This window comes from Aegilops tauschii, chromosome 4 (genome assembly GCF_002575655.3).
Source record: "Aegilops tauschii subsp. strangulata cultivar AL8/78 chromosome 4, Aet v6.0, whole genome shotgun sequence".
In the NCBI taxonomy this organism is placed as follows: Eukaryota; Viridiplantae; Streptophyta; class Magnoliopsida; order Poales; family Poaceae; genus Aegilops; species Aegilops tauschii.
The window spans coordinates 336,152,236-336,168,307 of NC_053038.3; the positions used below are offsets into that span (position 1 = coordinate 336,152,236).

At 47.7% G+C, this 16,072-nt stretch overlaps 1 long non-coding RNA gene across 1 annotated transcript; it reads right to left on the reverse strand.

The window, feature by feature from the left end:
• Positions 1–11,356: 11,356 nt before the first annotated feature.
• LOC123493540 (uncharacterized) lies at positions 11,357–14,233 on the reverse strand. The gene is made up of 3 exons (XR_006662058.2): positions 14,021–14,233; positions 13,736–13,944; positions 11,357–12,910 (listed from the first exon to the last, which is right to left on the reverse strand). It is a non-coding gene; the product is annotated as an uncharacterized lncRNA (long non-coding RNA).
• Positions 14,234–16,072: the final 1,839 nt, after the last annotated feature.

Below are 16,072 nucleotides of genomic sequence, written 5' to 3' on the forward strand. Positions count from 1 at the left end.
TAGGCCGATATATATATATATACATGTACAGGTGTGGTACATATGCAGGAAACCCCTTATACTACGGGATAAATACAAAGGGGTATACATGACTTATATTATAACTCTAACACCCCCCCTCAAACTCATGGTGGAGGAACAACACTGAGTTTGGAGAGATAAAAGCCATGTTGTGCTCTAGTCTGGGCCTTTCGTCAGGAAATCCGCCTACTGTAACTCGGAAGGCACATACTGAAGAGCAACGACCTGATCCTGCACAGCAGCGCGCACATAGAAAGCATCAACACCAATATGCTTGGTGAGCTCATGCTTCACAGGATCGCGCGCAATGCTAATAGCACCTGTACTGTCAGATAAGAGCATAGTCGGTGTAGTGACAGAAACACCAAAGTCCTGAAGTAAGCACCGTAACCAGGTCACCTTTGCCGTCAAAAGAGCCATAGCTCGCAACTCAGCCTCAGCACTCAAACGGGAAACTGCAATCTGTTTCTTCGTCTTCCAGGCAATGAGAGAACCGCCAAGAAAAACACAGTAAGCAGAAAGTGAACGGTGATCAGAAGGATCACTAGCCCACGTAGCATCCGCATAGGCCTGAAGCTGTAAAGAACTGGAGCTAGGAAAGAAGAGACGGTGAGAGAAAGCTAGCAAAGGCAATATACTCGGGGTCATCCCCAGTGATGACCATATCATCAACATAGAGAAGAAGAAGAGTCCGGCCACGAGGATAAAGGTGAATAAACAATGCGGGATCATGAGCACTTGCTGAAAAACCAGCAGTAGTGACCACAGAAGCAAAACGCTCAAACCAGGCGCGAGGGGCTTGCTTAAGGCCATAGAGAGAGCGACGAAGACGACACACCATGCCATCAGGAACAGAATACCCAGGTGGTGGCTGCATGTACACCTCCTCACGCAGCTCACCATTAAGAAAGGCATTCTTAACATCAAGCTGAGATATAGACCAGTGGCGTGCAGAGGCAACAGCAAGAAGTGTACGAATAGTGGTCATATGGGCCACAGGAGCAAAAGTCTCGTCATAATCACGACCATGCTCCTGCTGAAAACCATGAGCCACGAGACGAGCTTTGTGATGCTCAAGAGAACCATCGGAGCGAGTCTTAACCTTGTAGACCCACTTACAAGTGATGGGACGGACTCTGGGAGGAAGAGAAACAAGATCCCAGGTACCAGTGCGTTCAAGAGCAGCAATCTCCTCCGCCATCGCAAACTGCCATTCAGGATGAACAACAGCCTGACGGTAAGAAGTCGGCTCAAGAACAGTAGCACCAGCGGTGGGAAATCCAAAGCGATCAATAGGCGGACGAGGACGAGAACGCAAGCCATAAGTAGGCTGAGAGGAAGAGGACGACTCATCCAAGGAAGCATCCACAGGTCGTGAACGACGAGTGTAATGCTGCGGAAGAGATGGAACAAGAGAAGGAGGAATCGCCAAGGTAGCATCAGGGGGTGGCGACGAAGAAGTCACCGGAGATGAAGGTGTAGAATCCGGTGACATACTAGGTGAGGAGACCGGGGAAGATGGTGGCGGTGAATCGACGAGGGGTGGAGAAGCAGAGGGAGTGGGACGAATAGGCATAGGCTCGACGGGAGTGATAGGGGAGTCAGGAAAAGTGAGAAAAGAGATATCCTCTACTGAAAAGACCGAGGAAGATGGGCGTGGGTAAAAAGGACGAGACTCATCAAAAGTCACATCTCGAGAGATACGCATCCGACGACCGACAGGATCCCAACAATGATAGCCCTTATGCTCATCACTGTAGCCTAAGAAGACACACTCAACAGACTGAGCGGTCAGTTTGGTGCGTTCGCGAGGGGCAAGAAGAACATAGCAAACACAACCAAACAAGTGAAGCATCGAATAATCGGGAGAGCGATCGAACAGACGCTCAAAAGGAACACCGCCCTGCAAAGCAGCAGATGGCTGAAGGTTGATGAGATAGACAGAAGTGGAGATAGCCTCGGCCCAAAAATGAGGCGGAAGAGAGGCGGCGATCATCATAGCACGAGCCGTCTCAAGAAGGTGACGATGCTTGCGCTCAGACACACCATTCTGAGCATGAGCACCAGGACAAGAGAACTGGGCAAGAGTACCCTGCTCAGCAAGGACACCACGCAACATCTTAGAGATATACTCACCAGCGGAGTCAGCACGAAAAACACGAATGGGTGAAGAGAACTGAGTATGAACCATGGCAGCAAAACGCTTATAAATAGACAACACCTCACTACGTGAAGTCATGAAATAAAGCCATGTGTAACGAGAAAAATCATCGATGAAAATAATATAGTATTTATGACCACCTTTCGAAGGGAAAGGAGCCGGACCCCATACATCAGAATGGACTAAATCGAAAGGACGCTGAGACACTGACTCACTATGAGAATATGGTAGCTGAATCTGCTTGCCAAGACGACAACCCTGACACTCTAAAGAGACATCTCCTGAGACAGACCCCAGAAGACCTCGACGAACTAAAGACGATAATCGAGAACCACACAGATGACCAAGTCGATGATGCCACTGCTTGAAGGAACCAGTAACAGAAGCGACAGCAGCAGAGGAACTGGCGATGGTGGTGGCAGCGGAAGGAACATGAAGCCAGTCCAACTCCCAAAGACCCTGAGAATCACGGCGGCGAGGGCCAGCCCCAACCAGAGTGTGCATGCGACGATCCTGGACAGAACAAGAGTCAACATCAAGGATGACACGACAACCAGAATCAGTAAGTTGACCGGCAGAAAACAGATTCATGGTAAGTCGAGGAACATGAGCAACATCAGGAACAGAATAAGAAGGAGTGGAAAGATAGCCTCTACTAGCAACAGAAAGTGGAGTACCATCAGCAGTGAGGACATGAACAGGAGAATCCAGCGAGCGAAGAGAGGACAAAGCGGAAGAATGAGAAGACATATGAAAAGAAGCTCCAGAGTCCAGAACCCATGGGAATGTACCTGACTGTGTAGAGGGCGGGTGCTCAGTGCGGGAAGCATCAGTCACAGAACCAGCAGTACCCGTCGAGGAAGAACCTGAAGCCGCGAGCAGACGCTTAAGTCTCAGAATATCCTGTTCAGTCAAAGCAATGGCTGAAGCTGGCGAGGGAGATAACGAAGTCCCTGAGGAGGATGATCGCGCCTTGCGCAGGTGTTTCCGCTTGGTGTAGCACTGGGACTCAATATGACCATCATTGTTGCAGTAGTCATAATGTGAATGGGGGCGACCTGAGCCTCCAGAAGGAGTGGGCAAGAGCGGCGGAGCACTCGAGCGAGAATGGGGCGGTGCAGTCGGCGGAGTGGAAGAAACCCGAGTAGCGAGCACAGAGGGAACCTCCAGCAAACCAGCACCACGTAGGCGAGTCTCCTCAGCACGAATCTCTGAAAGCGCCTCCATGAGAGAAATACGGCCACGAGCAAGTAAGTGAGCACGCCGGGGCTCAAACTCCTTACGGAGCCGAGACAGGAACTCGTAGACGCGATGAAACTCCAAATCGGCCTGGACAGCCTGGCAGCAGGGGCAAGTACGACAACCAGCACTGCGGAGAGAATCAAGCTGGCGCCAGATAGCATAACTCTGTGCATAAAAGTCATCAACAGTAGAGTCACCCTGCTGAAGAGCATGCTCTTGACGAACCGCAGAAAGGTATAAGGCATCACCAGAGGGCTCATAGCGCTGACGAAGATAGGTCCACATCTGGAAGACAGTAGGAAGACCCAGAAACTCAGAAGCAAACTGAGGCAGAACACTAGCAGTGAGAACAGCTGCAGCACGAGCATCATCATCAAGCCACTGGGTGTAAACAGACAAAGCACCATGATACGTCTGAAGAGCCTCCTCATAAGCCAAAGCCCTCTCATCATAGGCACGATCAGCAGCCTCATCAGCAATCTTAGCCGCATCCTTGGCGGCCTGAGTAGCGTCGGGAGGAAGAACCAGGGAAGTCGGCGGAGTAGGGGCCACCGGAGGGACCGGACATGGCGGACAGCAGACCTCGCCAGAAAGAACACCCCAGAGACGAATGCCACGCATGTGAATGCGCATGAAGCCAGCGAACTCGGTGTAGTTGGTACCATCAAAGATCACCGGACAGCGAGGGACAGCAACGTAGCCTGATGCAGTAGACATGTTTTTTTTGCAAAGATCCGAAAATAGCAGAGGCCGGACGAGGCCGGCGGCTGGGAGCGAGATCCGGCGCAGCAGACCTCAGACGACGATCGGGAGGAGAGGGACCGAGCGATCCACACAGCAGGAGGACGGCTGAGAGCGAACGGCGGCCAGAGGCCCTGCTGCACGAGCGCGTGTCCTGGCGAGAGGAGCGGACGACCACAGGAGGAGCGGGCGACCACGGGAGGGACGGACGACGGCAGCTGGCGTGGGGGGCTCCTGGCGGCCGGCGGGGGCGGAGCCTGGCTGGAGGGGCGAGCCTGGCTGGAGGAGCACCGGGCGGCCGGCGGGGGCGGAGCCGGGCTGGAGGGAAACAGCAGCGACGCCAAGGCGAAGATAAACCGCGGCGGCGGCGGGGATGGGATCGTAGCATGAGTTGCGCGTGCGAAAAAGAGACCTAAAGCTCTAATACCATGTTAGGAATAAGCAACTTGTATTCCCATGAGGCCATAGGCCGATATATATATACATGTACAGGTGTGGTACATATGCAGGAAACCCTTTATACTACGGGAACAAAGGGGTATACATGACTTATATTATAACTCTAACAGTTTTAACCTCTTTAAATAATCATCTACTACTTCAGTTAGACTAGCCATCTAATCCTAATTCTCCAAACCATAGCCCTCCGTTCCAGCGGTTCCAAATGGGAAAGAGATCGAGATGCAGGTTCTTAGCGTCCAACATGTCCTCGTCGAAGGCTCGATGAGCATAGTTTCCACCGTCACCGTCCACCCAAGGGTTGTTCGGCAGTGGATCAACAATGTATCCAACTCCCTCGAAAAGGTAGAGACGAGGGTCATCGGTCTTGACGCAGAGTACACGGAGCGTGCCCCTGGGAAGATCCAACGCGCCGCTGTCCTTCAGCTGTGCCTCGAAGATGATGTTTTGGTGTACCACATCATACACTCGCCCTCCATACCAGGTGAGCTTCACGATTTCTTGTCTCGGGAGGACGTATACTTCTGTGGGGCAGCCATCGAAGGGGACAAACAGAAGCTGGAGCCATACAACCTTGATTTGAAAAGCATCGCTGATCTACAAACCAGAATCAAAATTCCTGTAGAAGATTGTGATAAACAGACACCATCCCTATTCGACGTAGCAAATTTTGTGCTCGGTACAAATCTTCAGAAGGGTGACGAGACGGTGGCATTAAGGTCGTCTGGATGGGAGAATTATCCCTTGACGTACGAGCGGATAAAATATGCTGCCCTCGATGCCCGTGTGAGTTTCGAGAAGAAGAAGTAAAAAAAATTATTCCCTCTCAGTGTATATTGATATAGATGGACTATTTCGATGGTGTGCATGTCTTTGGAACAGAGTAGTAGCGTGGGTCCGCTTGACTATAAGGAAATATTTATCCGCATATATAGCTTTCTCTGCTACTCCTTCAAGTGATCGGTATGCAGTGCATGTGTCCGTAGACATGACAGCTTGTCCATGGAAGTTCAACTACGGCGACCATCACGTTTCATCTCGCGATTCCCACGATGCCTCTCCAACCCACGGCACCACGTCCCCCGACGTGCGCCTCACCCCTCTCGGCCGCACTGCCCCTCTGCCTTTGTGTGCATGACATGTGGGCCACCTAAAATGCGGCGAGCATCAAGTTTCTACCACAGCCACACGCGATTCCCACGATGCCGCTCGAACCCATGACACCACACGTCCCCCGACCTGCGGCTCACCCCTCTTGGCCCCACTGCCCCTCTGCCTTCGGGAGCATTACATGTGGACCAGTCACCTATCGGGTCCACATGTTATTGACTCAAAGGTAGGTGTAGTAAGGCGCTGAAGCTCAGTCCCGACGGCCCTGAGAGGGAAATGTAACTCCTGCGCCAGGGCTTGTGGTGCTACCGCTGCACGAACTCGTGCCAAACTCCAGATTTGTTTCTTTACTATACATGCACGCAACGATTTAATGGACATTGTAATCTCAACATGTGATGGGGAGCTCTAAATTTGAATTTGAAACTTATAAAACGAAAAGATTCAAAACAAATAAACTGGGAGAGAGGGAGTATATCGTAGGATGTGTCCCATACAAAATAAGTCCCCTGGTTTGTCACCGCGAAGATGCGGTTAGAAAGGAGCACAGCGTCTTCGTACTCGTACGGCAACAAATCGGCCGCAGACAGCATGGTCCGCCTTTGACCGCCATGTGCAAGGTTCGTGCTATCTTATTCAATCTCACCGTGGTTCCATCGTACCAATTCATGTGGTGGCCCGTTGCATGGCTGATCCCAATGTTGGACAAAGGTTCTACGGGAATGGTGTCACCGTTGTAAATGTTGTGCAAATTGATGTTGGTACCCTCCCGTACATATGCAAGCCAATCTCCACTCGCACCGAGCCTAACCTGTGAAACAGTGGGCAGGGGGAGAATTAGGAAATGGACACAGAAGTAGTCTTTAGAATGCATTTACTACGTGATCAAACTCATCTTACTTGCTCATCGGAGGAAATCCGAGTGCCCCTCAACATCGGCATCTCAAGGGGCGTCAACATGCAACTACGGCCACGCCGCGCTGGAGAGACCCCCAAGGAAACATCGTCGTGTGTTCCACGGAACATCGAGATGCATTTGTATGAGTAGTTTATCTTGTGAGAGAAAAGGATGAACGAGGGAAGGCCTCTAGAGATAGAGATGGACACTACTACTACCAATATGCTGGCCCGTGCGTTGCAATGGATCCAAAGTAGTAGAATAATACTTGTTCACGTGCTTGAAATATAAACACTCTAGTTTTGATATACATGTGTCAGCAGACATGACAGCTTGTCCATGGAAGTTGAACCACGTCGACCATCATGTTTCTTGTTTCTACGACTGCCACACCCACACGCGATTCCCACGACGCCACTCCAACCCATGGCACGACGTCCCCCGACGTGGACATGGATCCTCTGACGTGGCTATCACTGCCTTGCCCTGCCTTTCCTTCGCTGACAGGTGGGACCCATGCTTATGGGTCCCACATGTCAGTGACATAATGGTAGGATTGTTCGCGTCAGGGGATCCTCATCCCCCCGACGTGCCCCTCATCCCTCTCAGCCCCACCGCTCCTCTGCCTTCGTGTGCATGACATGCGGGCCAGCTGAACTGCGGCGACCATCAACTTTCTACCATAGACACACCCGATTGGACGCGGTTTGCCTGCTCCGCTGCTGTGCTCCGATCCGTACTCCCGCACCATCGAATTTTCATCCAGCGGCTGTGACACATTTCTTCCCGGGCATCAATCCTCAGCTGGAGTACTTCTATACTACAGGTAGTACCCGCCGGTGTGGCCATCTACGCCTCGTAACGCCCTGACGCCCAGCTGTGGCCTGGGAGGAGGGGAGGGGGAATAAGGTACCTTCTGCCGCAGTGTGGCATCAGCTGTAGTTGTGCAGCGCCCGCCGGAGTAGTGCGTTGGACGAACCACAGTGGAGCAGCTGCTGGAGACCATGAGAATGAGGGGCGGTGCCAGAGGGAGGAGCAGCCAGGGAGATTTGCCCCTACCCGCCAGCCATGTAGCCTAGCTGGACATAGCATCGTCGAGGACCAGGCCAGATGGGACCAGTGGCGACGGCTCACTGGAGGAACCCTAGTGCTGCAGGCAGGGGATCGAGGTAGAGGGAAAGGGGAGAGGAGATGCAAGCGGGCAGGGCAATGAACGCTTGCATGTTTGTTTTTACTAGAGGGTCAGGTGCGACACGGGCGTCAGCAGTTGCATTTTGAGTGTAATATAGGCATACAACAGAGTCATTTCACTATTCCCCTTCCCTTCAATTTTTAGTGAGGTTCTACCCGAAACACCCCCCTCCAAAGCGAAATTAGTTAAGCCCAAGCCCATAACTCAAAAATGACTTCTTTACATCTTTTATGGCTTATTTTGACAATATGCCCTGAAAAGGCGGAATCGAACTGGCCCTTAACCTGCAATTCAATTGTGCGTGCAATGATGAATCACTCCTGCCTGCTATCTGTACATTTAGGCATCATCATACATGGCATAACCTAATACATGTGCATTCCATTATAGAATCTGGAATATGCAATGTTTATGTTAGTTCATACGTTGCACATGATGTTTAAATGCCCCTTAAATCTGGTCAGTCAAGTGATGGTCTTTAAGCCTCCTTCTTTGCTTCTTTTCTTGATATGTAAGATTTGCTCACACATCTGTTCAATTGCTTGTTTGCATCAGCCAGCCATACTAGGACTGTTTGCTTTGATTACTTGCTGTTCTTGACCTAACACTCTAACAGAGCTTGTCAACGATTTAAACACTAAGGGCTGCTGTAGTGGGGCCTTGTCTAACTCATAGGTGACATAAAGGTTTGGCTGTACACTATAGTAGGCTCTCCAAGAGTGCCTGGAGATCCAGTTCGAAGGTATGCCTAGTTTTTACATAGTGCAGACATAGTAAATGCTCATTTCATTGTGTGCAAGTGCAAGAGATGCGGCATGTTTCATTATGTGGTGTTGTTTTGTTATAATCTCATCCTTTTGTGTTCACAGACTAGAAAGTATGCATATTTATCTTCCAAGGAGACGAGTAACTAGTTTGTGTCACCTTGCAGAGGGGGTGCAATGCAGATAAGATTGAAGATTTCCAAGTACAAGATGTTAGGAAGGAGCCTTGCAAGAGAAGTAGGAGCTGCGCTGAGCCTCTTCAACCTGCTAAGGTAAGTCACTGTATGCAACTCAACAGTTCAATTCCTTGTTTGTTTCAGGCATAGTTAATTTGCTCTTTTCAATTGCTTTATTTGTCCTCAGTTAATGAGATGCCCAAATAATCATGCCTGATGTTCGGTACTTGTATAACTATTAGTTGACATAATTAAAGGCCTTACCATTTAATTACTCTGCCGAAGTGTGCCTGAAGCTTTAAAGTCTATTAACCAACTATTATTGCATGAGGCTCACAATCTAGTTTATACTATGCTAATGATTGCATAGTTTTGCCTGCTGTAGTATGTTTGTATGAAACCCTCTGTTGTTCATTATGCTCCCTAAGACTTTAATTGAGCTACAGAATGGCCAACTGCTTGCTTACTTATACGCAACGTGTTGTCTAAATTTGTAACTTGTCTGTGTTTTCGATTGGCCCCCAACATCATGCTCCTCTGGTGAGCTAAGAGGGATTTCAGTATGCAGGCTGCACGGACTATCTTTTTTATATTTTTTTAAAATATCACCTGCTTATGCTTCATGACGTGTAACATTATTGTTAGTCCTGTTTTGCCATGTAGTACAAAATAGTGTCTTGCTCGCTTCACTGTTGTAACTATATTTTTGCCCTAGTCATGTGTACTTACAGAAACATTTCAGGATGAAGTGACATCAACACAAAGATCTGCGAGCAGTGCGGCATGGCCGTTACCGAATGATTATGGATTGGAATTGGAATGTGCTGATGTTCTCGAGCATCAACTAGAGGTGGCAAGACAACGTGTACATGATTGTCAACGTATAATCAACAAGTTGAGACTAGACATGCAGGTATTAGATGCATGAGTCAAAAAATGAAACAAGACACTGAGGTAACCACGAAGGAATTGGAGATTTTGCAGACTGAAATTTGTGCTATCTGAAACCGGCCAATCCTATTTTCTGAAGAGATTATAGTTCAAATGGAGTTAAGTTGATGCGCGTCCATGATGTATGAGATGTATTTGCCCAGTGTATGTAATTTGTGTTTGTGTATGCTTTATTATCACCTGTGCTGAACCATAATGCCCAGTGGGTATAATTGGCTGTAATTTCTTTATTGTATAGTGTAGGATTATTCTACATTTTGTGTATAGTGTATGTTTTTTAGAGGTGATAGTATTGAGTAGGATAATTCTTTGAATATGCTATATCGTTCAAACGGGGGCCAACTCGCCCAAACGTTGTAGTGACCATGGCCGTCCACGGGCCGTACGATCCATGGGCCATGTACGTGTTGTCGGATCCATGGGCCTTCAATGGGCCGTCGGATCCATGGGCCTTTAATGGGCCGTCGGATCCATGGGCCTTCAATGGGCCGTTGGATCCATGGGCCTTCAATGGGCCGTTGGATCCATGGGCCTTGTATGGGCCGACTCATTTATGGGTCTTGTACGGGCCTTTAATGGGCCGTAGACGGGCTAGAGTGGAAATCGTATGTTTTATGGGCTGGCCATAACGGGCCGTTAATAGGCCGTATTTGGTGATGCTATGAAAATGGCCCAACAGATTAACGGTCCACAAATGGGCCGACTGTAACGACGGGCTGAATTTGGCCCACAAGCAGAAAATGACAGTAACGGGCCGTAAGTAACCGAATGCTGCAAATGAGCCCAAGAATAAATGGGCCCTCAGAAGGCCGAAAGATAATTTGGGCTGGAAACGGGCCAACGGATTAACGGGCCGTTAATGGGTATAAAGTGATACACTGTTCATTACGGGCCAGTTTCACCACGGGCCGTTAATGGGTGTAAAGTGATACATTGTTCATTACGGGCCAGTTTCACCACGGGTCGTTAATGGTCCAAGAGTTACAAAGGGCCTCATATGGGCCGAAAGACGTCATGGGCCATACATGGGCCAGAAGTGAAAACGGGCTGGAATCATATTGGATGGCCCAGATGACGCTACTGGGCCTAATTCAGATAGGGCGTAACGGGCCTTGGGTTAGCGGGCTGTTAATGGGCTATATGCAAACAGGCCGTTAACAGGCTTTCGATGGGCCGGCCCGCCACCTTTTGACCAAGTCAAACGGGCCGGCCTTTTCACAGGAATGGGCCTCTGTTGGGCCTTGCCACGTGTCGACGTATCATAGGCGCCTTCTGTCCAATGAGTGGATGACATCTGTCCCAACGATGAGCCGACACGTGTTTCCTCCAGCCAATGATGATTTTACACGTGGAAAATCCCCATTGGTCGGGGCTGTTAACGGGTTATCGGATCCAAAACCCGACCCGATAGCTTAACGGCATTCCGTTACGGTGGATGCCACGTGTCGGTCACCCTTGACGAAAGCACTTCTGTGACGCGCGATTTATCGTCAGGGAAGTGGACACGTCCGTGATGATAATTTTTGTAATGTCATGGAACACTTCTACGACAGCACATGTATGACTATCTTGATTCTGTCATAAAATCGTCATGGATGTACATGCATGACAAAAAATGCGACCTACTGTGAAAAACACGTATTATCACGGAAGTGTATTTTTTTCTTGTAGTGCAAGTCACACAGGGAATGATATAACAGACCTACTTCTATATGCAAGGTATATCAAGAGGATAATGTAGTGGTTGTTTTGCAGAAAGCTAGTTTTTCCTTGATAACTACATAATATAATAGGGGAAGGCACTACAACGTAGATGTAAACTGCCTTCTGTGTGGCCAAAGGGAAGAAGATGTTGACCACATGATCCTAAATTGCCCTTTCAGCAAAATCTGTTGGTCCAAGCTTGGAATGAACCCAGAACATCATACCACACGTCTCAGCTGGCTAGAAACGGCCAAGCATAACTGGAACAAGCCCATGTTCACGGAGACTTTCCTGCAAGCATCTTGGAGCATTTGGAAAGAAAGGAATGACAAACTCTTCAGAAACATCAACCCCTCCTACAACTCATGGTTGGCTAGATTTAAAGTAGACTTTGGACTGTTACAATATAGGATGAAAGAAAGCAAGAAAGACTTTATCTTTTTACTATTAGATTCTTTACCTTCTGACTAGGCTTTCTTGTCTAGACTCACCATCCCTAGACAACAAAGTGGTTAGGGTATGTATATAACTTGTACAACGTAATTTTTGAAAGGTAATATATCATAGTGGGAGCCTCTCCCACTGTCACAAGTTTCAAAAAAAAACTAGATAATATAATAGTCAAATTTTAATCATGTCTTGCTACAGTTAAATACACATGGTTGATTTGGGCAATCCAACTCCAAACCATCCCAATTATTAAGTTTCCCACTCAATTTTTATTAAGGTATCATCTGTCAAGATCATCCAACAACTGTAATGGAATAGTCGCTCAAATTTGTCCATAACCGTGGACACGGCTAATCATGATTAGTTTTAATACTCTATAGAGTTTAGTACGCTTTACCCACTGGACCCAATCCGAAGATTGAGAGAAGTCTTTCAAAAGAGGTTCCCTTAACCACCTGACCGCCACATCCCACCTACATATGCTACATCTGTCGACACTGTCTAGGCAAGGGTTCCAACAACTGATCAGCTAAGCCAGAGCCTATATAGCCAGTGGCCGCACATGGAAGCTACTAGTCACTAAGTCTGTCTAATCTTTTTGAACCCGGGCGGCATTCCACTTAGGGTGCACTCTCATGGGCGCATAGCCTTAGAAAAGGTGCAAGACCCCATGATGCCTTCCCTCAACACCAAGCAATACCACTGCCCAGAGGTGAGTTATATATTAAGTTTTTACTCAAGTTATATTATATATAGTCCTCACATAATCTCGATGAATACATGAACCAATCCCCGTCTACATAGCATAGCAAGAGTACAACTACCACGATCTACAATAAGGTCATATTAAGCTGAATCTCATTAGCAGTAACGTACTACCATGATCTTCCTACACATGCATAATATAGTGATATATATAACTACATGCATAGGAAAAATAATAGGATGAAGAATGATCAAGGTGTAACTTGCCTGGTATATTTGATGAAGGTCGTCGCACTCACAATTCATGATAATTCTACTCGTCATGCTCCGAGCAATCTACCGTAAACGAAAGAATCCAAATCAATAACCATGCCATATATATGAACCAAAGAACAACAAAACAAATATGGCAAGGTTGGGAAGCATCAATATATATATATATATATAGGCTTAATATATAATATAGGTTTAAAGTATAATATAGAGTCTAGCGGTAATATAAGGTGACAGGTGAAGAAATGAACTCAAAAGAGTCAATTGATATGGAAGGATTTATATATAGGATTATATTTGAGACAATATGGAATAGGCTCAAAATTATATGGAAAACAACAACCATGTTGCTGAACAGAAAGTATATGATGTAGGTGTTCATTTGCAAAAAGAATGAATTGAAATGGAACACTACAACTCAAGTTATAGCGAATGAAATTAGAATAGAATTTGAATTGAAAACAGATCAAATATTTGAATGTTGAGTGTAAATGATATGATAAACAAGTATTTTGTGCAAGTATTCATGGGCAAAAGGAATCAATTGAATTGGAGCTACAGTTCTCAAGATATGATCAAACGAAGTATCGGATTAAAATTTGAATTGATCAAATTTGAAAAGTTCAAAAGTTAAAATAACAATGCTACTGGATTGTCATGATCAGCAGTAACGCATAGGAAAAAGGATTAGTGCATTCGGATGTGTGGATCTCAATATATAGCATAATGAAATTTGGTGTGAATCTGTGAAAAACTGCTGCCGTGGCAGCGTTTTTGACATGCTGAAATTGCTGCCATGGCAGCGAATTGAGCTGCTGTTGCGGTTACTGTAGTATGCCACGTGTCATCACGTGATTGGCCGAAGTGACTCTGTGCGCGCGCGCTCACCGGAAACAGAGGAAGGCAGCGGCGGCCTCGGGCGTGGGCGGCGGAGCTTCTCCGGCGAGGGCGAAGGAGCGGACGGATGCGGCGTGCGATGCGGTGGCGATGGTGGCTGGAACGGCGGCGGGTGTGTCCTCCGCTGGCGACGGTGAAGACGTGCACGGCGGCTGCCCAGGAGCTTCGTCTCGGCGGCGGGTGGTCGGTCCGGTGTGCCCCTACGCGAGGTAGAAGGTGAGGGAGAGAGAGGAAGTCGAAGAGAAGAGTACAGAGGGGGAGGGAGGCACTGGAAACCTCCTGTGGTGACGAATCGATCGTCGGAGCGGCTTCAGGCAGCGGAGCTCGGTAGGTCCATGCGGTCGACTTCGAGCTCGGTTCCGCGAGGCGATGCAGGGAATCGGCAAAGGAGATCAAGGGGAGTCTCTCGGTGTACTCGGTTACGAGAAGGAGTCAGGGATCGAGCGAATCAAGGGCGGGTTGGATCGGGCTCCCGAGTCCAGGAAGAACACGATGCCTCGAAGGAGATGACAAGGGGCCCTAGCGATCAGTGTGATGAGAGAAAAAGAAACAGAAGAAGAAGTGCACTGTGGGGTGGGCTGCTCTGCTGCGCTAAAATGGGCCTCCGGCCTGCCAGCTGATGCGCTATGCGGTGCTGTGCTGAGCGCGAGCGAAGGATAGGGTAGGTTGCTCGGGCGGGATAGGTATAGGTTTTAGTATTTCCTATATATTTATTTTAGGTACAGAAATGATTTTAGCAGCAAAGATGATCCAAATCATTTTGTAAAAAAACCCAGAACAACCAAAAAACAAATATAGTTATATAGAGCCTATTGAACATTTTTTCCAGTCCAAAACACTTACATAATATACATATAATATTTTCATAAACTTTACTTTGACATTTATAAAATGCTCCAAAATATTTTTGAACTCCGGAGAAAATGCAAATAACATTTAAATCATTTCCAACTCTTTTGTATTGAAGGAGTCATATTACCTTCTCTCACCTTTTTTGTTGGGTTTGTTTTAAATGTTGAAACCAAAATAAGAGAATATTAAATTATTCACCAATATCTTTCTTTGAGGAAGTCATGTCATCCTCTCTCATATTTTAATTGGAAACACTCTGGATATTCTCAAACCCAAAATAAGAACCAAATTAATAATTGGGAAAGTCCTTTTATTCCCTCTCGTTTATTATTCATTTAAACTCCAAAAGTTTCAAATCCTAGTCAAATTTACTAACAACAAGCAACACACGCAAGTTTTTAATTAATCCTATTTAAATAATTAACATTCCAAAATTATAAATTTGGGATATTTAAATTAGTGCCCCTGGTTCCTTAGTTGTGCTCACTTTTCCCCATGCTCCAAACGTTTGCTCACTTTTCCCCTCTTCCTTAGCTGAAACTCTCACAAATGCTCATAGCGGGCGTTTGCCGTCTTGACCGTCCATTGACCGTTAATTGCTGACGAGTGGGGCCGAGTCTTCGTCTGACTGTTGCTTGCTGACGGGTGGGACCGCAAGGAGACACGTATTGGGCAGCTTGTCTGAATCTAAAACAGATCTAGACAGGCCGCACTGCACTGCGCCGCCACGCCCCCTCCGCCGGCGTCGTGCCGCGTCCACGGCAGTTGTTTGCTCCACCCTATGCCCCTATTCCGTTCGTCGGCGACGCCGCGTCTCCGCCAGATATAGCCCACCTCCACATCTGGGATTACATAGCGATGTTGAGTGAGGACGCCCGGAATGCAGTCGACCGTGGAGAGGATTGGGTCGAATCCGCGGCAGATAATTCATGGATTAAACCTGGGTAAGCATTGTTTCCTCTCGAATTGACGTTCTAAGTCGTATTGTAGGCCGTATTTGACTTCTGTTTGCTTGAATCGTTCGAATTTGTGCTCGATTTTACCCGGCTAACTGAAGCCTTTGTTTCCTTCAACAAAATAGGATTGATCCCGCGCTGGCTTTCCGGTTGGCAATTAGAATGGAAACTAGTGTGCTGCGTGGTACTAAACCGCATTTGATTTCATCATTTTTCTATCCCAAAGTGGTAGAAACCAGCATATCTTTCAAACATTTGCGAGCTGAGCTCCGAAACACCTATCCCTGGAGTGATGCCGATGCTGTTGAACTGAATTACTTCAGCAGTGACGAGCAAAGATTTCTCCCACTAACTTGCGACGATCATATGCCGTTGCTTTTTGCTGGGATTGCTGGCTGCCGATTCGGTAAACTTAAAATCGATGTGCTTCAGCCACGCGCAGAACGGGCGAAGGGGAAGGGAGTTTAGACATCATCTGTCTGTGCTAATAGCCAGCACCCCGGCACTCCTTGTAGGTTGA